The following is a 26,195-nucleotide window of genomic DNA, read 5'->3' on the forward strand; positions in this document are numbered from 1 at the left end:
TTGAAACAGAAAAGATTTGCAAAAATCATTATAACAAACCATCCATCAAAAAAAAAATAGAATCACCATATTTAGACCCTAAACATCATAGTCTAGGATGTGCTCATAAAGACAGAAATAGTGTTAAATAGAACAAAGATGGCACAGTGACAGCAATATTGTCTGATGAAGAACTGTGAATGACTTAACTATTCTCAGCAATACAATGACTCAAGACAATCCCAAAGAACTAATTTTGAAGCATACTATCCATCTCCAAAGAAAGAACTGACACTGATTGAACACAGACCAAAGCATGTTATTTTTCACTTTCATTTTTTCTTTTATTCTTTTTTTATACAAAATTACTAATATGGTAATGTTTTGCATAACTATACATGTATAACCCATATCTGATTGCTTACTGCCTCAGGGAGGGGGGAGGAGAGGGAAAGAAGGAGGGATAAAATTTGGAACTTAAAACTTTAAGGTATGAGGAGGAGGGGAAGATATCAAAGGCATGAAAAAAATGTTGGCCCTTATTCATAATGAAAAAAGGGAACTATCAACTATCAACCTATATGGCTATTCTTCCATCCATTCAAAATCATTATAACGGTTATCCATCATGTATGTCCCTCAGTGAGGAAGTTAATAGGGAATAAGAAGAGTTTTGCAGGTGAAATTTAACCACAAGATCACATCTTTACTATTTTACAATTAACTGAAAGATGTAGAGGATATTAGATTACAATGATTTTATTATTTACTACAAAAAAACATTTGAATGGATAAAACACAAGGTTGCATACAGGCTTATTTTTACAATAAGGTGTTTCCCATCATTATCATCCAGAGCTTCTCAGAAGACCTAACAATAGAAATAATCTTGTTCAAGCATCCTCTGAAAATAAACACCAGGCAAGTCCTAACAGGTAGAATCTTGCTCCCTAAAAGTTGACCACTGTGATGGAGGAGATCCAGGGCAGAGTAGAGGTCAAAAAAGGATTCTTCTGTAGGACACTATAATTGCATAAAGGATTCAAACATTCTTGGACTAACATTATAAAGCCTCCTGGAAGAGACCTATAATCACATACAAGAGTTCAGCTGGTCCACCCACAAAGGAAGAATTTAGTGGATGAAGAATTTTTATTGCCCAGATTTTAACATTAATTTGGACAGAAACTCACCAGAGCTTGCCCATCAGTATGTATATCTAGGACAGAAATACAAATGGATAATGAGTTGTGCCCAGAGTTAAACAAGGAAAAGGCTGGTTTGACTTTTGGAAATTTCAAAGCTCCTATAACAATAACAGGAGAGTAGCCAAGATGACAGAGTAACAGGAAGAATACAGCCAAGTATCTCCTACAGCTACGCCATAAAGATCTAGAAAATGTACCACACTAAGTCCTGATTAGGAAATACATGGGGAAAAAAAGAATCATGAGTCATATTTCCAGCTCAGGACAACACAAGGAGATAGATAGAGGCCAGTGGTCACTAGGGACACAGTTCAGCTAGGAAAGGCCATAGAGAACTCTCAAACACAGAGACTAAATAAGGGCCTCCCTGCAACTCTGTACCACGGCAAGTAGAGATCCCAAATCTGGCACAGAGAAACCTGATTCTGTGCAGGGAGTAAGAACAGGTGCCAATTAGCAGCTCTGTTACTTACTACCCAGTGCTTAATCACAGATCCAAAGCGGACCGAAGAGGAAAACTATGGGTATGGTTGAAGGAAAGGAGCAATCACAGGACATAGGCTGTATACTGAATGACAAACAAGTATAGAAGCAAGCAACAGCCCTATAGTTCAAATACTGAACCTGGCCTTAACACAAAGATCAAACACAGGAAGTACGGCTGGAAAAAAAGGGCAAACACACAAATGAAAAGAATTCCACCATAAAGAACGATTATGGTAACAAGGACACAAGACATAAATCCAGATGAAAATTAAAACTCCAAACCATCCACAAGCAAGGCCTCAAAGAAAAGCATAACTTGGTCACAAATTCAAATAGAATCCCTAGAAGAGAAGAAGCAAGAGTTTTTAAAAGGAGCTAAAATTATAATTGAAATAAAAGCAGTCAAGGAAAAATTGGAAAAGAAACAGGAGTACTAGGGGAAATTTTTAGAAAAGAAATGAGAGCCAGAGAAGAAAGAACTGGAAAGAAAGTTAACATCTTGGTACAAGAGGTACAAAACCTTAACCAAGCAACAGATACCTTGAAAATTAGAATGGACCGAATACAAGTTAATTACTCCATCAGACAAGAAGAAATATTAAAAGAGTCAAACTTCTTAAAAAATAGAAGAAAATGTAAAGTACCTCATATTTTTTTAAATTACCTGAAAAACAGTTGAAAGAGAAAGACTTTAAGAATCACTGGACTAGCACCAGCCCTGGATTCAGGAGGACCTGAGTTCCAACCTGGCCTCAGACACTTGACACTTCCTAGCTGTGTGACACTGGACAAGTCACTTAACCTTCATTGCCCTGTGGAGGAGAATGAGGAGAAGGGGGGGGGGAAGAAGGGGGGGGGAGGAAGAGGAGGAGGAAGAGGAGGAGGAGGAGGAAGAACAAGAACAAGAACAAGAGCAAGAACAAGAGCAAGAAGAAGAAGAAGAAGAAGAAGAAGAAGAAGAAGAAGAGAGGAGAGTGCATTTCAGGCACATAGGATAGGTACTGCAGAGCCATGGAGACAGGAGATGAGTCCTGTGAGAAGCAGAGAGAAGGCTTGTAGGGATTACTAAGTAGGAGAGTAGCACGGTCAGAGCTACACTTAAGGAAAATTACTTTGGCAGCACTAGCCAACACTACCAGGTAGCTACCTTCACTTCAAAGGGACTCCTGCAATCTCCAAGAAAATGGATTTAGAGCTAGAAAAGACCTTTAGAAGTCATCAAGTCCAACCCCACTATTCTGCAGATGAGGAAACAGATACCAAGAAGTTGTAATTTACCTAGGCTCATACAATTAAGATGAGGCAGGATTTGAACCCAGTTCTCCCAGATTCTTAGTTCAGTCTTCTATCTACTACCACACACTCTACTGCAAAGCAGCAGCCTCCCCCATCTAAAGAGAACCCACAAGACTCAAAACTCAAAGAAAGCTGGGGATTCTTTCTCTATAAGGAGACTCAGAAATCAGAAATGTTAATGATTGAAGGAAGCATTAAACGTTTTGCTGTTCTGTCATTTTTCAGTTGTGTCTGACTCTTCATGACTCCTTTTGGGTTTTCTTGGCAAAAATACTGGAGTGGTTTGCCATTTCCTTCTCTAGTTCATTTTGCAGATGAGAGATAAAGAAAAACAGGGTTAAGTGACTTGTCCAAGGTCACAGTGCTAGTAAGTATCTGAGGCCACATTTGAACTCAAAAAAATGAATCTTTCTTCAGGCCCTATACTCTGCATCACCTAGCAGCTCTATTTAAGTGTTTATTCTGTTCCAAACACTAATAAAGCAGTACCAAGCTTTCAAGGAGTTTATATTCTAATAGAGGGAGACAATAAAACGGGAAGGGTAGCCAGGGTGTTTTAGTCTGGAAAGTTACTGGAATGGTGAGAGGAGTCATGGGGCAATTCTTAGACATTCCTTTCAGGAATGGTAGTATTGGTTTGATTATTGTCTCTCCTCTCCTGAATGGTAATTGTCTCTCCAAGAACACTCATTATTTAAGGAAAAACTCCTCTTCACTTTCCTTCACTCCCTTCTCACCACCACCCAAGTACCATTTACTTTTCCATGTTCCTCCTTCCCCTCTCCAGGTGTGAAACCATGAGCCATGATTAAATAAGCCTTGCCAGGGTAGCTAGGTGGCACAGTGGATAAAGCACTGGCCCTGGATTCAGGAGGACATGAGTTCAAATCCAACCTTAGACACTTGACACTTAATAGCTATGTGACCCTGGGCAAGTCACTTAACCCTCACTGCCTTGCCCCCCAAAAAACAGATGTTTAATAAATGTCTATTTACAAAATAATAATTCCTAGAAGAAATTTCAAAGGACTTTAAAAATTAAATTAGAGAAGTAGAAGAAAAAATTGAGGAAAGAAATAAAAATATTGCAAGAGAACCATGAAAAATAAATACAAAAATTTACTGAGGAAAATAACTCCCTAAAAAACAGATTTAGCCAAATGGAAAAGGAAGTACAAAAGGTCACTAAAGAAAATAATTCTTTAAAAATTAAAATTGAACAAACAGAAACTAAAGACTCTATGAGACAAAAAGATATGATAAAACAAAATGAAAAAAGTGAAAAAATGGGGGGCGGAGCCAAGATGTCATAAGAAGCCAGGAAGTTGCCTGAGCTCTTCCAAGTTTCCCTCAAAAACAACATTAAATCAAGCCTCTAAACGGATTCTGAAACTACAGAACCTACAAAAAGAGAGAGAGACACAATCTTCCAACTTGAGATCATTTAGATGACTTCAGGAAAGGTTGGTCCCATCAAAGCTGGCTCAAAGAGGGAATAACACACTCAATTGGACATAGAAATCTATCTTACCCTATAAGGAAATTTTAAAAGGGACAGTGATAACAGAAGGGTCAAAATGGGTACATGATTTACACATAAAGGATGATATGATATGCAAATTAAGGGAGTATAGAATCAATAACCCATCAGATTTATGGTCGGGAAGAATTTAGGACCAAAGAATATATACAGAATAAAATTATATATAAAATAGATCATTCTGATTACATAAAATTAAAAAGCTTTTGCACAAACAAAACTAATGTTACCAAGATTAGAACACTGGGAAAGAATTTTTGAAACAAATATCTCTGATAAAGGCCTCATTTCTAAAATATATAGAGAACTGGGACAAATTTATAAAAATACAAGTCATTGGGGGCAGCTAGGTAGCACAGTGAATAAAGCACTGGCCTCTGATTCAGGAGGACCTGAGTTCTAATCTGGTCTCAGACACTTTACACTTACTAGCTGTGTGACCTTGGGCAAGTCACTTAACCCTCATTGCCCTGCCCCACCCCCCAAAAAATACAAGTCATTTCCCAATTGGTAATTGGGCAAAGGATATGAATAGGCAGTTTTCAGACAAAGAAATCAAAGCTATCTATAATCATATGAAAAAATGCTCTAGATCATTATTGATCAGAGAAATGCAAATTAAAACAACTCTGAGGTATCAGCTCACACCCATCAGAGTGGCAAATATAACAAAAATGGAAAATATTGGATGTTGGAGGGGATGTGGGAAACTGGACTGCTAATCTACTGTTGGTGAAAAGATTCAACCATTCTGGAGAACAATTTGGAACTATGCCCAAAGAGCTATACCCTTTGGTTCAGCAATACCACTGCTAGTTTTATATCCCAAAGACATCCCCAAAAAGAGAAAAAGATGTATTTGTACAAAAATATTTAGAGCAGCTCTTTTTTGTGGTGGCTAAGAATTGGAAATCAAAGGAATGTCCATCAATTGGGGAATGGCTAAACAAACTGTGATATATGATGGTGATGGAATATTATTGTGCCGTGTGAGAATCAGAGTGCTACCAACCTGCTGAGAAAGATATTGCAGGGAAGCTCCACCATGAAGAGAAAGCACGAGGTGACCTCTGGAGGTTTCAAAGGTCAGATTGGCATCAGGAAGTGATGTCTGCTGCCTGTAGGTCGCATCAATCAGAGCTACCAGCCAATTAACTTGGAGCTGTGTGTGTGCATGGCCCTGTTTCCTGTTTCACAGGAGGCTTCTGAGAGAAGCTGGGAAGAAGCAAGGGTCTTTTGGTTCCAGACTTGGGGCTTGGTGGGAGGACAGATGCTGGCTCTTAGATACCTAGATGAAGGCTGTTTTACCTCTCTCTCTCTCTCTCTCTCTCTCTCTCTCTCTCCACTAACTTCTAATACACTTTAATAAATACTTAAAAGGCTAAACTCTTGCTAAAGCTTCTAATTTAAGGCAACCACTCAGTAGATTTTAGACATCACAGTTAGAATTTTAGACCTTACAGTTGTAAGAAATGAAAAGCAGGATGACTTCAAAAAGGCCTGGAAAGACATGTATGAAATGATGTATTATGAAGTTAGCAGAACCAAGAGAACGTTGTACACAGAGACAGCAATATTGTTTGATGAAGAAGTGTGAAAGACTTAACTATTCTCAATAATACAATGATCCAAGACAATCCCAAAGGACTATTAATGAAACATACTATTCACCTCCAAAGAAAGAACCAATATTGATGGAAGAGAATGAAGCATGCTATTTTTTACTTTCTTTCATTTTTTTTCTTTTAATCAAGTTTTTTTGTACAAAATGACAAACATGGTAATGTTTTGCATAATTGTACATGTATAACCTATATATGACTGCTTACTGCCTCAGGGAGGGAGTAGGGGAGTGAGGTAAAGAGGGATAAAAATTGGAACCCAAAACTATAAATAAAAATGTTTATTATCTAAAAAAATAAAGTAAAAACCAATTCAATGCAAAATAAATAAATAACTATTAAAAAAAAAAAGAAGCAGAGGGCAAAGTGAAAAAAGAAAGAATCTACTAGTCACCTCCTAAAAGAAATCCCCCAAATAAAAATTCTCAAGAACATTGTGGCCCAAATCCAGAGCTTTCTGGTCAAAGAAAAAATACTGCAAGCAGCCAAGAAGAAAGAATGTAAGTAACAAGGAGCTGCAGTAAAAAAAATTGACAATTATGACTAACAAGAAACAGAGAACATGGAATACAATATTCCAAAAGACAAAAGATAGAGACTTACGACCCACAAGAACCTATGCAGAAAAACTAAAAACACTCCTATGGGGGGAAAAATTTATTTTTAATGAAATAGAGAACTTCTACGAATCCCAGATGAAAAGACCATAAAAATGCATAAAAACTTTGAAATACAAACACTGGAGTTAAGAAAAATATAAAAAGGTAAATGTAAGCAAGCAGTCATAAGGGGACCAAACATGGATGAATAGTTTACATCCTAATCTTGGAAGACAGTACCTATGACTCATTAGAACCCTATATCATCAAGGCAAGTAACCTGGCAGGGTCTTTCTTTTTCTTTTTAATGTTTTGGTAATCTTAAAATAAAGGAGAGAAGAAAAGGAATATACTACAAAGAAAAAGGAAGAGGAAAGGTAGGGGAAATTATCCCATGTAATTTGGGTGGGCAAGTAGAAGACTATGCAAAAAAAGAATGGGTGGGAGTCAGTCAATAAATATTTATTAAGTACCTACCATATACCAGGTACTATGCCAAATTTGGGGGATACAAAGAAAAACAAAGAATAGTCATGAAGCTCAAAGTCTAATGTGGGAGACAACATGAAAATAACTATGTGCAAACAAGAAAGACAAAGGTAAATTAAAGACAATAGAGAAAGAAAGCACTAGTATTAGATGGATCGAAGCTGGAATGTGTTGTTTGAGAAATAGCAAAAAGGCCAGTGTCACAGGATCATAAAGTATGTAAAAGGAAATAAAGTGTAAAAAGATTGTAAAGGTAGGAAGGAGGTCAGGTTGTGAAGAGCTTTGAATACTAAATAGAAGATACTATATTTGATCCTTGAGGTAGATGATTGGGTTGGGGGGAGGGAAGGAACCAGAGTTAACATAGTTATATAGGCACTTGAGGAAGATTAATTTGACAGCAAAGTAGATGATGGACTGCAGTAAGGAGAGACTGGAGGCAGGAAGACTTGAGGAAGATTAATTTGACAGCAAAGTAGATGATGGACTGCAGTAAGGAGAGACTTGAGGCAGGAAGACTTGAGGAAGATTAATTTGACAGCAAAGTAGATGATGGACTGCAGTAAGGAGAGACTTGAGGCAGGAAGACTAACTAATAGGCTATTGTAATAGTCTAGTTATAAAATGATGAGAAGCTGCACCAGGGTGATGATAGTGTCAGAGAAGAGAAGGGATCATATACTAGAGATGTTACAAAGTTTAAATCAATAGGCCTTAGCAATAGATTGGCTATTGTGAAGGGTTGGGAGGGGGGTGAGAGAGTGAGGAGTCAAGGATAACAGCTAAGTTGTGCATGGTAGTAAAAGGGAAGTTAGGAAGAAAAAGATGAGTTCAGTTTTGTATATGTTGAGTTTAAGATGTTTATGGGAAATCCAGTTTCAGAGGTCTAAGACACAGAGGGAAATGAAAGACTGGGAGTTAGAAGAGATTAGCACTGAATAAGGAGATTTGAGAATCATCTACAAAGAGTATGAAAGTTGAATTCATGAGAGCTGATGAAATCACCAAGTGAAATAGTACAGAGGAAAAAAAGAAGAGGACCCCTGACAGAGCCTTAGAAGACAACTAGGATTAGCAAGTGTGACCTGGATAAAAATCTAGTAGAGGAAATTAAGTAGAATTAGGATAAGGAAGTATCATCAAAAACTAGAGAGAAGAGGGTGATGACAGCATCAAAGACTGCTGAGAGGTCATGAAGGATGAGGATTGAGAAAAGGCTATTAGATTTGGTCAGGAAGACTGGCATCTAGCAAAAATTAGGCTTAGACCAATAGTTTACACCATATTCCACAACATATTCTAAATGGTTAAACAAATTTAATATCAAAGATCATAGCACTAAAAAGAATTAGAAAAAGAATTAGAAAAAGAATTAGAAAAGCAGATCATATGCTTCTCATCCATAGGTATAAGTATTCTTTTTTTAAACAGAATTAAAATATTTATTTTTGTAACCTCCCCACTGGGGTGAACATATACTTTAAACAGTAAGACTTAATTATCTACACTGATAATACACATTATTGTTTGAACTTCGTAAAGCTTCAGATAACTGTGTTTATAACTTATTGCTTATACAAAAATATTTTAATCCAGAACACTCTAGTTTTCAAAAATGACCTCCAGACTTTTACAGATATAAACTGTTTCAGTTACCCAGCAGGTGAAAATTTCAACAGAACCATTTCTTGAACACAAAAACAAGGAATAAAAAATAATTTTTTTTACACTGTAGGCACCATTGAAAAGAATTGATCCTTGGTATACAGAAGAAAACTCAGGTATCTTATATAAAAAAGAACTCCAATGGCCAATTGTCTCCCCATATCACATTTGCCTACACCTTCACACATTCCTTTCTCTTATATTTGGCAGATAAAACATGCAGGTTCTTTACAATGACTTTTGTGCAAAAAGAAGATTGTGCAGATCCAAATGATGCAATAAGCACAGAACCATGATCAGAACTAAACATACACAGGGGCAGCTAGATGGCACAGTGGATAAAGCACCAGCCCTGGATTCAGGAGGACCTGAGTTCAAATTCAGCCTCAGACACTTGACACTAGCTGTGTGACCCTGGGCAAGTCACTTAACCCTCATTGCCCTGCCAAAAAAAAAAAATTAAATTAAAAAAAAATGTACATCAACAATCCCACAAGTACTGGATTTCAGCATAATATACATACTGGATCCTTAAGTACCATAAATATCAACGAAAAAGCAATGGTATCATCTTACCTACTTTTTTTTTTTTTTTGCAGGGCAATGAGGGTTAAGTGACTTGCCCAGGGTCACACAGCTAGTAAGTGTCAAGTGTCTGAGGCCGGATTTGAACTCAGGTACTCCTGAATCCACTGCGCCATCTAGCTGTCCCCTTACCTACTTTTTATGAGGGGAAAAATATTACTCTGCTTCACTGTAGACTACTTTTGGGAAAGAATACCTCTAACATAGTTATTTGCATATTAATAGGACATACATATTCAAAATACCCTTTCAGAAATTATGAACAAATGATGCTTATGGACATATTAAGAAAACAAACATTTCACAAATCAACTTAACCCCCATAACACACACATAGATGGTGGTGGGATTTCTGCTCATACCCACTGCAGGGGAGGTATTAGTAAAGGATGTTAAGCCTCTTCAAGCTCCCCCTAAACCCAAGCATATTGAGCGTTTCAACAAGGTTGACCAGCCTGCCTTTTGAACATGATTGCTAAAAGCCGTCCCTAGCTAACCGTATTGCTCTAAGTTTCTAACCATGATACTAAAACTTATATAAAACCTGTTTTACAAAAGGCGATGTTAATGTAGCGACATAGATGAGCTGTGAACTATTTTGCTATATTATTGCTCTCAAATGGAGGGAATCATTGAGTTGTTTCTCCTGGTCCAAAAGTAGAATCAGAATACCAATAAACAAGTGAGTATATACTGCCACTCTCATGCTTTGACTTTCCTGGTACTTTATTTTATTTTATTTAAAAAATTTTTTTTCCTGATACTTTAAACTCTTGTTCTATGCAGGAGAAAACCATCCGGAACAGTCTCCCTGTCAAGACAGTTAAAATGTTTGTTTTTTGGGGGTAGAGAGGAGAGAGAAGAACTGGTTTTGAAACTTCCTGAGAATGACTGACAAAAGTTTCATTTACATTGCTATGACGGACCTGTATTTTCAGCAGTGTACAGTTTTTTTTTTAATTTTTGGTTTTTTTTAGTGAGGCAATTGGGGTTAAGTGACTTGCCCAGGGTCACACAGCTAGTAAGTGTTAAGTGTCTGAGGCTGGATTTGAATTCAGGTCCTCCTGACTCCAGGGCCAGTGTTCTATCCACTGCGCCACCTAGCCTCGCCGAGCAGTGTACAGTTAACCAAAGAACAAAAAGAATACTACTAACTTGCACATCCTATTAAAAATAATTTTCCTAAAAGCAAAATTAGAGCTCAACATTGACCAGAATAAACATAGATGAGACTATGATATTAAAACTCCTTTACAAAATCATCTCCTAAAAATATAAAACCAAATACATCCTCACAAAGTAGGTTCTGCACCATCAGTATATGGCAAAGATCCAAAGGCACATGGGAGCTCATGAGCTAAGTAAGCACTGCCAAGCTTGAAGTTTAGGAGGATTTCAATGGAGCTGGATGTAACTGAAGTCAATAATGGGAAATTTCTTAGGTCAAGTCATTAACAGAAAACTTTTGAAACTTCTCAATTTCTTCACCATCTTATCCACTTGCTGTGTCTGGTTATTAATACCTTTAATCCAGGATAGGCAGTTTCTGCCACTGTCATACTTTTCTCAAGCTCTTGGAGGGCTTTTCTTCTGTTTACATTACTTGTGTCTTGCTATTTCAATTCAGCAGATAAGGATGTGATTATTGTAGACAAGCAGCTCAATGTTTTGGCAAGGTCTCGTTCTGTTCCATTCTGTAGTTTCTTTGAATCAGTTTTCTTCTGAACAATAGTAAAACTCCATTCAGGATGAGAATTGTTTTCCTTGTTGATGCATTCCGAGTCAGAGCTCAGAGCGACAGAATCCAATTGGTTATCACTTTGTGCTTCGGCTTTCCACCTCTTGAACCCATCGATCAGTTCTGTCAGGTATTATGTCTTCATGACATTTTTAATAATGAATTTGTGCTTCAGAAGTTCCTTAAGCTGTCATACTAAATGATGGATCCTTGTTCAAACACGCATCAGTAAACTCTTTAAAGGGCTTGGTAAAATCTCCCAAAAGAGTCGGTGGATTATTTTTTGGAATCAGGAAAATAACTCTCATGGGATGCATGTCAGAGTTAAGTGGCTCTCCTTTGGCTAATTCAATAGCAGTAATTCCTAAGGACCATATGTCACCTTTTGAGTCATAAGCTGATTGCTGAATAACTTCAGGAGTCATCCAGAACGGGGTTCCCACAAAGGTGTTCCTTTTAATCTGAGTATCTGTCAACTGGCCAGCTAATAAAAAGTCCACAAGCTTAATTTTCCCTTGCTCTGACAACACTGTCCCTGTTAATTTTCTTTTCTGAATGCAGGTAATCTAAACCTTTCAAAATTTCCTTTGGAATGGTTGCTATCTGGAACTCATCAAATGGACCAGCTCGAAGGAGATCCAGTGCTAATCCGCCACCCAAGTATTCCATCATGATCCACAGCTTTGCGCCCTTTAAATACGATCCATAATATTTTGTTACATACGAACTTTCCCACTGATTTAAAAGTTATTTCCTGCTGAATGTCTTCTACTTCGTCTTTTGCTTCCTCGAGGTCTATGATTTTAATAGCAACCACTTGCTGTATCTAGTTATCAATTCCTTTAAAAACTCCAAAGTATCTTTTTCCAATGCCTTCCAATTTAGTGAACAACTCTTCTTTATCAGTTTTGATTCTGCGTCCCGGGCACCTGAACAGCAATGGTGGGGGTGGTGACGCCAGCAGCTGCTGCGGGTTGGCGGTGGCGACTGCGGCGGCGGCTACGGCAGCGGCTGTGACGGCAGCTGCGCGGTGGCTGCTGCCGGGGCAGTGGTTGTGGGGGGTGGCGGCAGTGGTGGTGGCAGAGGCTGCTGCGGCAGAGGCTGCTGATGTGGCAGTGGGGGTGTCGGTGGGTGCTACCGCAGCAGCTGAAGTGGCGGTGAGGGTGGAGGTAGCAGTGGGGGTAGTGGCTGCTGCTGCAGCGGTGATGGTGGGGGCGGTGGGGTGTGGCGGCGGCATCGGCCGCTGCTGTGGCAGTGGGGGTGGCTGTTACTGCAGCGGCTGTTGCTGTGGTAGTAGTGGTAGGTGGTGGCAGTGGGGGGTGGCTGCTGCGGCAGCTGGCACTGCTGTGGTGGTGGCGGTAGGGAGGTGGCGGTGGGGGGTGGCTGCTGCGGCAGCGGGTGCTGCTGTGGTGGTGGCGGTAGGGAGGTGGCGGTGGGGGGTGGCTGCTGCGGCAGCGGGTGCTGCTGTGGTGGTGGCGGTAGGGAGGTGGCGGTGGGGGGTGGCTGCTGCGGCAGCGGGTGCTGCTGTGGTGGTGGCGGTAGGGAGGTGGCGGTGGGGGGTGGCTGCTGCGGCAGCGGGTGCTGCTGTGGTGGTGGCGGTAGGGAGGTGGCGGTGGGGGGTGGCTGCTGCGGCAGCGGGTGCTGCTGTGGTGGTGACGGTAGGGAGGTGGCGGTGGGGGGTGGCTGCTGCGGCAGCGGGTGCTGCTGTGGTGGTGACGGTAGGGAGGTGGCGGTGGGGGGTGGCTGCTGCGGCAGTGGGGGCTGCTGTGGTGATGGTGGTAGGGAGGTGGCGGTAGGGGTGGCTGCTGCAGCAGTAGCAGTAGCGGGGTGGCTGCTGTGGCGGCGGCGGCGGTAGCGGGGAGGTGGTGGGGTTGGCGGCAGCTGTTGATGTGGTGGTGGCAGCTGCTGTGGTGGCGGCGGGGTTGGCGGCAGTTGATGTGGTGGTGCCGGTGGCTGCTGCGGTGCAGGTGCTGATATAGCGGTGGGGGTGGCTACTACTGCGGCAGTAGGAGTAGGGGTAGCTGCTAGTGCTGCTTTGGTGGTGGTGGTGGTAGTGGGGTGGCGGTAGAAGTGGCCGGTGCGGCAGCGGGTGCTGCTGTGGGGGTGGCTGTGGCGGCGGCTGCTGATGTGGTGGCAGTAGGGGTAGCAGCTACAGCAGCAAGTACGTGTTGTTGTGGTAGTGGCGGTGGGGGAGGGTGGCTGCCGCTGTGGCAGTGGGGTGGGGGTTGTGAGGGCCAAGAGGGACAGTGGCGGTGGTGGGGAGAGGGCGGCAGCTGCTGTGGCAGCGGGGTGGCTGCCGTGGCCGGGAACGCTAGCTGCTGTGTTGGTGGGGAAGGGGGTGGGGGTTGCTGTAGCGGCGGGGGGAGGAGGGGACGGAGTGGCTGTGGCGGCAGTGGCTGACGTGGCACAGGCTCACTCCTCTCTGGCTGTCTTCCCTAGCTAGCCTCCCCTGGCGGCTGCTGGAGCTGGCACCTAGGCCAGGGAGGGGGGCAGGCAGGGGGCGGGCTGAGTGCTGAGTGTTGCTGGTGGCTGGCCCCGGGCAGAGACGAGCGGAGGGCTATGCAGGTGCAGGGCGGGTGCCTCAGCCTCCGCAGTAGCGGAGTCCAAGTGATGTGGGAACGGCGCTTGAGCAGGGAAGGGGGTGAGCCCCTGCACAGCTACCACTGTGCCGCAGCTCAGATATATGTGGTTTTTTCAAAAGTTTTTTTTTGGGGGGGGTGTTAAGGCAATTGGGGTTAAGTGACTTGCCCAGGGTCACACAGCTAGTGTTAAGTGTCTGAGGCCGGATTTGAACTTAGGTCCTCCTGACTCCAGGGCCAGTGCTCTTTCCACTGTGCCACCTAGCTGTCCCTCAGATATACGTATTTTTAATGAAATAAGACACAATTTAAAAATAAAATAGATAATTACATAAAAATCAAAAGCTTGTGCATTGACAAAATTAATGCACCTAGGATAAGAAGGGGAAGCAAATTTGTTACCTACAGAACATGTGTTCCAGAGAGGACAGTGGAAGAGCTGGATAGTTTTAGAGTGGTACTTGGCTGGGAGGTCCTGGGTTGAGGGAAATATGAGTAAGGCAGTGAGAGATAAGGAATGAAGTATGAATAATAATAGCTTAGGGTTCAGAATCATTTGAGAAGGGGAAGGGTAGGAACCAGGGTGGAGTTTCTGAATCCTAGTGGAAAAAGTTCAGGTAGATTTTCTTTGTCAATATGGGTTTGGCCTCAGGGTGGAATCCTCTATGAGGTTTTGGCAGTTCAGACCCCTAGTGGTAAGACAGGCTAGAGATTTGATGGAATAGTCTTTCTCATATTCCCTGGAAGGAAGAGTCTGAAGCTTGATTGAACGCTGTTTCTCTTCTCCCACTGAAAGGCAGGCCACTTCTACAACACAATACAGTACCCCTTATCCCAAAGGCAGAAGACTGGTGCTTGTTGAGATGGTATTTCTTCTCCTCCCAAGGGAAACTGGAGACCAGTCAGGAGAGCATGATTCCAAAAGACCAATAATAAAGAATGCTATATATGAACTTTCCCTCTCCTGCCAGAGAGGTGATGGACTCAAAATGCAAAATGAGACAGTAATTTTCAAATGGTCAATGTGGGAATTTGTTCTACTTGGCTATGTATGTTTCTTTTCTTTTCTTTTCTTTTCTTTTCTTTTCTTTTCTTTTCTTTTCTTTTTTTTTAGTGAGGCAATTAGGGTTAAGTGACTTGCCCAGGGTCACACAGCTAGTAAGTGTTAAGTGTCTGAGGCCAGATTTGAACTCAAGTACTCCTGACTCCAGGGCGGGTGCTCTATCCACTGCACCATCTAACTGCCCCTATGTAGGTTTCTTACGAGAGTTTTGGTTTTCTTTTTTTTGTTTTTCAGTGGGGAGGAAGAAATGGGGAAATAAAATAAATGCTTGTTAATTGAAAAAAATGAAGATCAATATGAAAAATAGTAATATAATTGTTAATATTTATATATTTACTCCAAGCTGAGCATTAAAGGAAAGGCCCATTTTTTTAAAAAACCAACATATATAGTGTTGCTATATAGCAGCAAGCCATGGAATACAAGTATCTCCAAAAATTTTTAAATGGTTATCCCACAGAGGGCAATGGAGATGGTGCTGTGAATGTGAGCAGTTGCAACATATAACAAATGAGGAACTCTGAAGAATAGAATAAAAGATGTCATCAAGGAGTTGTATGATAGAAACAGAAGATGGACTGGTCAGGTGGCAAGAATGACAGACCTGACAGGTAGAAAATCAAAGTATTCTAATGGCATCCTTGGAATGTCAGCAAATAAGACAGTGTAACAATTGGAGTGACGCCACCTGCTGGAGAGTTACTGTAGGAAAGCTCCTTCATGAGGAGAAGGTGTCTGAGGGCAAGCCATTCGGCTTAGAAAGTCATTTCCTTGGTGTTAGGAAGTGTTTGCTCGTGGGTACTGTCTATCAAAGCTACCAGCCAATTAGCTTGGAGCTGTGTGTGCCCACGCATGTGGATGGGATGTTTGAAGTTTCAGAGGCGGCTTATGGGATGAAGAAGGGGCGAGGCTTGTTCTCTCTCTCTCTCTCTTTTCGGGAGGACCTCAGGGGGTAGTGGAACAGGAGATGCTGGCTCCCTGAGATAGCTAAATCTAGGCCTCTTTCTTCACCAAATTCTTATTCTCCTTAATAAATACTTAAAAGTCTAAACTCTTACTAAAGCTTATAATTTATTGGTGACCACTCATTAGATAATTTTGGACATTATGGCTAGAATTTTAGCCCCTTACAACAGGAAGGACTCCAGCAATTCGTATGGTCCCAATGGGCCAGATTTATGGAAGAATATGGACAAGAGCTGCACCTGATGGGCAGACATACATGGGTTTTTATCTATACTGTTGGAGAGAACTTTCTAATCAATGAAATCACGAATCCATTTAAAGACTTGTTTTACATACATCACTTCAAAGAAGGACTAAGAAAAAGTTTGGCACTATCTTATGATCAATAAAATAAAGCATTTGGCTTATTACTACAAGCAATTTAATATTTGGTTGCTTACCTTTAGTGTATTAATGGTTTTTTAAAAAATCTCCTAAAACAATTTTTAGGCAGCTAGGTTATAGAGGATAGAATACCCAGCCTGGAGTCAGGAAGATTCATCTCCCTGAGTTAAAATCTGGCCTCACAGACCTATTAGCTGTATGACCCAGGGGAAATCACTTAACTCTGCCTCAACTTCCCATTTGTAAAATGAGCTAGAGAATGAAATGGCAAACAATTCTAGTATATTTTCCAAGAAAACCTAAATTGGGGTCACAAAGAATTAGATCCAACTGAAATGACTGAACAACAAATTTCAATTCTTCTATAGGCCAAACTATTATTAACCTCTTTTCCAAAGAAATTTATTTATTTATTTATTTGTTTATTTTAGTGAGGCAATTAGGGTTAAGTGACTTGCCCAGGGTCACACAGCTAGTAACTGTTAAGTGTCTGAAGACGGATTTGAACTCAGGTACTCCTGACTCCAGGGCCGGTGCTCTATCCACTGTGCCACTTAGCTGCCCCCAGAAATTTATTTTTTAAGAAATGAATATTGTCACTAAGGATAAAATTATAATATTGGAATGTGTCCCAAAACAACAAATTATATATATATATATATTTGATGAGGTCAATTAATATTAGTTACATGAATTTGTGTGTTTTTATTTGGGACAGAAATATATTTCAATAATCATAAGACAGTACCAAATCTTTTCTCAGCACTTAGGGTCAAGGGAAAACTTTGCTGACAGATAGCCAACTTGTAGAACAAGTTCTCATAACATTTATATTCCCAAACATTCCAGGCATTTTCCTCATCCCCAAAGAGACAAGAAGATATATTCTCAGCTCTGTTCCAGGGATTTATATGCAAGTTTGAGTACATTGGAGGAAAAATTTTTTTTAATTACAATATCTTCCTTCTGCTTAGGCTCCAAAACACTATTTTTCATACTTCTGACCTACTTCCGGAAGTAGTCTGGCAATAAACTCTCAGACCATTTCAGCCTTTATCTACCCTGTAATTCTAATTTATTTCTCAAATATAGTATAAGACCTTCTAAGACAGAGAGTTAATGGCCTCAAGATACAAAATAAGACAGACATTTTCAGATGAAAATTTGGGAATCTGTTTTGCAGATTGCGCATATTTGTTACAAGGGCTTTGTTTTTCTCCTCCCCCACCCCCTATGTGGGATGAGTGAGAGAAGGAAAAGGTACAGGCAAAACTAGAGATAAGAGTAGCCCAAGAAAAGAAAGAAAATAGGGTCATTGGAGGGTTTTTTTTAATGTAGAGAAACAAAAGTAACACAGAAAGCCAAAATGAATCACAGAGAGGTAGGACAGCTTTGAAAGTTACATGTTGAGATTATTTTATATATATACATATTTTAAAAGAAAAGCAAAATGTGCATAAATAAAATCCAGAGTTTCATATACAATATTCTTTCCTGTTCTACTATGTATATATATATATATACTATGCCCATTTTATTTGGTTTTTAAATTTAGAATTTAAAAAATTAATTAAAAAAAAAGAATGGGAAAAAAGTGGTATAAATCAAATATCATCACAACAAAATCCAACAAACAGTCCAGATTCCTTTGTTTTATTGGAATTTGCTACAGCAAAAATTACATCAATTAAAAAAAAATACATCTCCAACTTGCCTTCCTATATTTTTCTTCTTTATACCCTCCAGGGCCAGTGTCTGGCACATGGTAAGATCTTAAATGCTTATTGACTGACTGAATTAGAAATGCCTGTTAATACAAGGATTTTTGCTTTGCCTATTAAGGACATACATTTAATTATTATGGTCTCATACTTCCAAAGAAATCAAGTAGTATTTGGTTCTGAAAGGTAGTATAAGATTCAGTAAAATGTTAGAAGTAAAAATAAACCAAGTGAATACAAAAACAATGGTCTCCACTTTTTCCAGTACCTGGTGTTAGGAGGTATACACCTAAGTACAATAACCCTTTCAGAACTCTCTAGTACCCTTTTGTAGGGCAAATTAATTCTACCATGCTAGACTAATATACTTCCCCAATCATGGTCAGTCCCACTATATTAAATGCAAATAGCAGGCCCATATAAGCTTTTCATGAACTCCTTTCCTAACTGGCTAGCACTGGTATAGAAGAAATAATAATAATCACTTATATATCACCTTAAGGTTGGAAAAGCACTTTAGGAAGATCGTCTTTTTTGATCCTCATAACACCCCTGTGAGGGACATGCTATTATTATTCTCATTTTACAGTGAAGCAAACTAAGAGGTTAAGTTACTTGCCCAGGGTCACACTGATCTGAGGAATTTCAAAGGACTCATGACTCTGAACTCTGAACTTGGGAGTGCAGACTGAAGTATTTTCTTTTCTCTTTCTTTATTTTTCTTACCTTTTGTTCTATAACATGGCAAATGTGGAAGTATATTTTGCATGAATTACTTCATTTTATAACAGGTATCAAAATTCTTGCCTTTCTCAATGAATGCAAAAGGGGATGGAGGGAGACAGAGAATTTGAAACTGAAAAAAACCAAATCTTTTAGTATCTGGAATGATTTTACCTTAGGTCTTTCTAACTCTGGATACTGGTCTGTCTCAAATGACATTTGAAGGTAGAGGACCAAAGTATGAATCAGGCTTTGGGGCCCTAAGCATGAAGCAGGCTTTGATACTATCTTGGGTGACCTTGGGAAAATAATTTTAGCTCTCTAGGCCTCAGTTTCTTCACCTATAAAATGAGAAAGGGGATAGACAACAAGATAGGCAAGGTGTTTACAATTCTAAATCTATGGTTCTATGTTGAGAAACATCATGGCATAATGGCTGGAGGACCAACCTTTAAGTAGAAAAACTTAGGTTCAAATTTCACAAATACCATCTATGTGATCATAGATAAAAAAAATTAACCCCTTGGTGTAACAAGGCAACTGCCTAAACCAATAAATCATGGATGAACTGCCAATCTACATCACTGGAGAAACTTTCAAACTGAGAATTCCCCACCAAAAAAAAAAAAAATCAAATGTCTGGACCCCATCTCAAAAAAAGATCCTATGACTTCTCTGTGGCTTTTTCCTTATCAAAATGAGGGAAATGGACTAGAATGTTTTTAAATTCAATAATTTTTTTTTATTCTGACCTTAAATACCAAATAAAATGAGCATTTCCATCTACAAAGAACTGAAAAGGATTATGTATGAAATTGCAAGCATCTGTTATTACAGCTTGCTTTTCTAATTACAAAATAATTCAGTTCCATTATTTCTAATTTAGAAGGTAGGTAACATGGCCCTATCATTGGTCCTCTGGAAGCCATTGATTAGAGATCTTAAGTCATTTAGTGTTATTTTTTTCTTTACAATTGTGTTATTGTATAAATCATTCTCCTAACTTCACTCTTAATTAGTTCATATAAGTCAGCCCAGATTTGTTGGAAACTGTCCCTTTCATCATTTCTGATGTCACAATTTGTGTATTATAATTTGTTCAGACATTCCCTAATTGGTGAATTCTCATTTAGTTTACAGTTTACCACTACAAAAAGAGCTGCTATGAATATTTTTGTACATATGGATCTTTTTCCTCTTTCTCTGAACTCTTTAGGATACTGACCTACTTAGTGATAGCAGTCTGTCAAAAAGCATGCCCTTTAACCCATATACCCCAAAGATATCAAGGAAAGAGGAAAAGGAACCATATGTACAAAAATATTTACAGCAGCTTTTCTGTGACGTCAAAGAATCAGACACTGAGGGGGTCCCCATTAATTGAGGAATGGCTGAACAAAATATCAATATGATGGAATCCTAATATATTGTAAGAAATGATGAAACGGATGGTTTTAAAGAAACCTGAGAAGACTTTTATGAACTGATGCAAAGTGAAGTGAGCAGAACCAGGAATATAGATTTATATGATAATATTGTAAGAACAAGGAACTTTGAAACACTTAGGAACTCTGATGAACACAATAGCCAACCACGATTCCAGGGGACACCTTCAGATAAAGAAGTGATGGACTCAAAATGTAGACTGAAGCTTTTTTTTTTTAATGGGCAATGTGGAAATTTGTTTTTGCTTAACTATATATGTTTGTAGTTTTTTTGTATAGGTTTTTTGGGGGGTTTTTTTAGTCTTTCTCAATGCAGGGAGGTAGAAGTGGAAAGGAGAGAATATGGATCTGAAAATAAAAGTAAAACTGGATTTTTTAAAAAATAAAGGCTTGGGAGTTTGGTTCTTGAGGCAGCGGCTGTGGAGGAGGCTCCATCCTGGTGGTGGTGGATCTTCAGGCAGCGATGGCAACTCGTAGCTCAGGTGGCTCAGGCGGTGATGGTAGCTCCGGCTCCCCACTTGGGGAACATGTGGCTCAACTCCAGAGGCCAGTGAGTGAGTGAGTGACAACCCCCCCCCCTCCCCAGTTCTTGGTTTCCCCTCAGCCCGAAAACCCACCAGCCCAGCCACCCAGCCACCCCCCACCCCCACCTCGCTTAGGCAGTGACAGTGGCTCCGGCCTCCCCAAAGCATATGAGGGACTGGCTGCTACAGGCCACCAACCCCCAGAGAACCATCTATAACATGGTGGCAGTGCTGGAAGTTATCTCCAGCTTGGAGAAATATCCCATTACCGAAAAGGAAACACAGCTAGGAAAACTCATCAATGATGTAAGAAAGACAAAAAATGAAGAACTTGCCAAATGTGCCAAGAAATTGTGGAGTGGGCAAAAGCTAATTGAACCTGTGATCTAGAATACACCAGTGCCAAAGGGATTGCTGAGTCCACCACGGTCGGCAAATGGTGGCATTCACAACTGTAGACCAGATGTGTCACCTGCTACAGTTCCTGGGTCCAAACCTATACATGAGTTGAAAAATAGAAATGACATTCAAAAGCTGAACTCCCCGAAAACAGAAAAACAGAAAAAGAAAAGAACAACGGGATGGACATAAAGGTCCTCCTTCCAAAATTTCCAAAGCTAGCCATGAACTGTTACAAAATTATTCTCCCCTTCCAACTAATGGGATTGGAGGGAGTCCTGAAAATTTACCCAGCCCTCTTGATGTCAACCTGCAACACAGGGCCTGAAAGCAGCAGGACAGAACACAGTGAGAATGATAAACACAGTAAAATACCAGTCAGTGCTGTCAAACTTCACCTGAGTTCTCCCGGACTTGTAAAACCTTCCAGCACTTCCTCACGGCTAAAGACTAGAGTGCTTCAGCACCATGAAAAGCTGGAAGAACCGACAGGGCAGTACCAACCTAAGAGCCCTGGCTATTCCTTTAGTCCTAGCAACCTAAGGCCATTTGTCTGGCACCATCCCACATATGCACCAAAGGCTTCTCGGCCTAGTCCATCTCAAAGGCCCCACTTCTTAGATGCTACCCAGGCTTCCCCCTTCACAAGCACCATCACTGATACAGCCTTCAACACCTCCAGTACCCACAAAAAGACTGGAGGTTTCCCATCAGACTGGAGTGGAGGCTTCTCAGCACTGGCAGGAACACATGTCTTCTGAAAATCAGCAGCAGCATCTAGGGACCCTCCAGCACGTGTCTCCTGCTTGCAAAGTGAGCTCACCCTCTGGGGAGCCCCTGATGCCATGGGTGGGGTTTTCTCCAGAGGCTTCCAAGATGGACAGTGATGACAATGCTGCTTCTGGGTCTGACAGTAAGAAGAAGAGGCACAAATCTAGAGACTACACAGTGAACTTAGATGGACAGGTTCTAGTAGGGCGTGTCAAGCTTGTCAGGTTAAAAGAGAGAAAATTCACCTTTGATCCCATGACTGGACAAATTAAATCTTTAACACAAAAGGATTCTTTGCAGGTAGATATCCCTGCCCTTCCTGACCAGCACAGGACAGAGCCGGACAAGCCAGAGCAAAAAACCAACCTGCAAAGTCCTTTTGAACAAACAAACTGGAAAGAGCTATCCAGAAATGAAATAATTCAGTCCTATGTAAACAGACTGAGTAGTTTGCTTTCCTCATCAGGTGTGCAAACACCAGGAACTCATTATTTCATGTCTCAATATTTAAAGCAGGAGAAAGCACTACAAGAGAAGCTAGAAAGACTCATGTTCTAGTGACAAACAGTATATCCACAGACCTGCCTGGAGTTAGTAGAGAGGTCACAAATGATGATCTCAACAGAATAAGGCAACTCCACTGGCCAGGGGTGATTGGTTGTTTTGATGCTTGGGGTAATTGGTATGATTGGACACAGTGCATATCTTTAGATCCACATGGTGATGATAGTCGATTGAACACCCTTTCTTACGTCTGCCTTGCCTGAATATAAGGTTGCTAAAATGCTTTCACATCTGCAGTTAGCAAACACAGAAGGGCAGACTCCATGACATGGAGAGTACACCTCTTGTCCTGGAAAAAAGGCCTGGAAGAGGGACTCGAGGGGCTGATCCTTTGTAGCTCTTCTGTCTAAGTTCTTCTTTTGTGAAATGTTGTTACAAGTTTACTAACAAAAACAGCAAAGGAAGGGTGTACAAAGGACAAAGAATGGAGTTCAAAACTCTATAGCAAACCAGCTATAAAAAGTGTTAGTCCCGGGGAAGCTAGGTGGCGCAGTGGATAGAGCACTGGCCTTGGAGTCAGGAGTACCTGAGTTCAAATCTGGCCTCAGACACTTAACACTTACTAGCTGTGTGACCCTGGGCAAGTCACTTAACCCCAATTGCCTCACTTAAAAAAAAAAAAGTGTTAGTCCCTAAAAGGTTCAAATGATTTCCAGCACATGAGAATGCCAGAATCTTATCTATAAGCTGGTAGAGAATACTTGTGGAAGAGTTATCTTCAAAGTACACATCTCTTTGCATTGGGTTGTTGGTTTTTTTTAATTTGGCAGTGAGATGTCAGTGAGACAGTGTGCAACAGCTGTAGTTTGATTTGTATTTGCATCATTTCTCTGTTAAGTGATTGGGTTATTTTAAGTCACATGGTGCAGATTTTTTTAAACTACAGCCATGCACTACTGCAGTTACCCAGTTTCCAATTCCACATTCTGTAGGCATCCACATATTTTAGTCTGGTTTCTGTTTAAATCCAGTCTCCAAGAAATGCTGCAAAAATTAATCTTTTAAAAGTCCCCTCCCTTCCCCCTACCTAGTAGCCAAATAATTTTTGTCCTTTTCCCCTTCCTGCAAATTTCTAGAAAACTTCAACTTTCTAGAGTCCAAAAATGTAACTGCGGGTGCTACTAGTGTGTAACTGTCCTGTGAGGGAAGAGGGAGCCTGTTTTGTATGCTGGAAATATACTTGTTACCATTCCTTTACATATATTGTTTGCCTTACGGATATTCATCATAAACACGATTTACAAAAACAAAGAGCCTTAGTGAATGTACAGTGACTAGATTTCTGTGTTCTTCAGATCCAGAAGGGAGTAACTTTGGTATTTGGTCCTTTAAGTGGACACACTGTGATATAAATGTGGAAATTAAAAAAAAAAATTGCACAAAAGAAAATAAAGGCTTGCACAGTTAAGTGGCTTTTGAGGAAAATTTCCAAATTGCTTTCCAGAAGGGCTGGAGTAGTTCACAGATACATTAGGATGCCTTTTCCCCCAGTTACTCAACCAATTGTCATTCCCTTTTTGTTATCGTTGTCAATCTGATGGGTGTCACATAGAACCTCAGAGCTGTTTTTATTTGCCTTTCTCTAATCATTAAGTGATTTGGAACATTGTTTCACATGGCTGTTAATAGCTTGGATTTCTTCCTTTGGGAATCGCCTGTTTCATATCCTTTAAACATTTATTAACTGGGGATATCAATTGGGAATATATATACACATACACACATATATACATATATATACACATATAATGTATACATGCCCACATATATCTTATATCAACTGGGTTTATCAACATGGAACACTCTTGTTCTTATATTTTTAAATTCATATATATTTAAACTCCTTATATATTTTGGATGATACCTTTATTTTTTTTTTATTTTTTTTTTTTAGTGAGGCAATTGGGGTTAAGTGACTTGCCCAGGGTCACACAGCTAGTAAGTGTTAAGTGTCTGAGGCCGGATTTGAACTCAGGTACTCCTGACTCCAGGGCCGGTGCTCTATCCACTGCACCATCTAGCTGCCCCTTGGATGATACCTTTATAAGAAATATTGCCCCAGAAATTTTTTTCTAGTTAACTATTATCCTCCTAATTTTAACTGTATTAGTTTTGTTTGTACAACAAAGAAGAGAAGTCTCTCTCTTCTCCCTTTTTCCTCGACTCACTTCACTCAGATTCCTTCCCTCACCCCTGAGATCACTATCTTGTCCTTCATTCCTGTTTAATATGAAATGGTGGTTCTTTTTGAAAGGCAAACCACTCTATAGGCACAAGTGATACCATTCCAACCCATCTTCTCCATAAAATAACCCTTTCTATTATCCCCATTCTCTCACTAATCTTCCGTTTCTTCCTGATGCCTATGGACAAGTCCATGTCTCCCCTACCCTCAAGAAAATCCTCACTTGATCTATTCATCCCTGATACCCACTGTCCAATATCTCTCCTCCCTTTTGTGGCTAAATTTCTTATGAAGACAGTCTAGAAACAGCAATCCTCTATTTCCTCCACTAGCTTTCCTCTCACTCTCTTATTTAAAAAAACAAAAAACATTTATTTTTAACATTCTTTTTTTAAAAAATTCTAGTTCTAAATTCTCTCCCTCCAGTCCCTCCTCCACCTATTGAGAAGGTAAGCAATATGATAAATTATACATGGGAATGTCCATATTAGTCATGGGGGGGGGAAGCAAGAAAAATCAAGTGAAAACATTATACTTCAACATGCATTCAGGGTTCATTAGTTCTTTTTAATTCTCTAAAGTTTGGCTCTTGACCTCAACATTCAACCTAAACTGTTCTCTCCAAGCTTGCCAATGATCTCTTAATTTCCAAATCTAATGCAAAATATCAACCCTCACCTCCATGACCTCTCTGCAGTCTCTGACACTGTCATCACCCTTTTCTTCTTGATACCCTTTTCTCTCTAGGTTTTAATGCCACTACTCTATCTTGGGTCTCCTCTTCAATCTCCTTTGCTGGATCTTCATCTAGGTTATATCTACTAATCCTGGGTGTCCCTCAAGACTTGGTACTAGACCCTCTTCTCTTCTCATTCATACTACTTCATTTGGTGATCTTATCAGGTTCCATCAATTCAATTATCTCTATGCTGGTGATTTCAGATCTACTAAATCAACTCTAACCAATCTCACTCCCACTTTACATCTCCAACTGTCTATTAGATATCTTAAAATGGATTCCCATAGATATATTAAAATCAACATGTCCAAATCATTATCTTTTTCTCCAAACCCTAAGTCACCTTCAACTCCTCACTCCTTCACACACACACACACACACACACACACACACACACACCCCCATATCCAATCTGTTGCAAAGTCAAACAATATCACCTTTTTAACATCTCTCACATATGCTCTCTTCTCTCCTCTGACTGCTACCACCCTGGTACAGGATCTCACTGCCTCACAACTAGACTATTACAACAGCCTACTAACTGGTCTCCTTGACTCAAGTCTCTCCCCATTCCAGTTCATCCTCTACTTAATATCAAAGCACAGGGGGCAGCTAGGTGTCGCAGTGGATAAAGCACTGGCCCTGGATTCAGAAGGACCTGAGTTCAAACCAGGCCTCAGACATTTGACACTAGCTGTGTGACCCTGGGCAAGTCACTTAACTCCAATTGCCTCACTAAAATAAATAGATAGATAGATAGATAGATAAATAAATAAATAAATATCAAAGCACAAGTCCGACCACTTATCCAATAAACTCTAGAGGCTCTCTATTACCTTCAGGATCAAATATAACATTCTATTTGGATATAAAACCCTTCAAAACATTGCAGTCCTCTTCAATAATTACTCTCCTCCATGTATTA

General features: G+C 40.2%; 1 protein-coding gene and 1 pseudogene across 1 annotated transcript in view; both read right to left on the minus strand.

Moving 5' to 3' along the window:
- The window catches only part of UBR1 (ubiquitin protein ligase E3 component n-recognin 1), a 138,118-nt gene that overhangs the window by 107,703 nt on the left and 4,220 nt on the right, over positions 1-26,195 (minus strand). The window lies entirely within an intron of this gene.
- On the minus strand, positions 10,908-11,955 carry LOC122743872 (annotated as a pseudogene).

Source organism: Dromiciops gliroides, chromosome 2 (assembly GCF_019393635.1).
Source record: "Dromiciops gliroides isolate mDroGli1 chromosome 2, mDroGli1.pri, whole genome shotgun sequence".
Taxonomy (NCBI): Eukaryota; Metazoa; Chordata; class Mammalia; order Microbiotheria; family Microbiotheriidae; genus Dromiciops; species Dromiciops gliroides.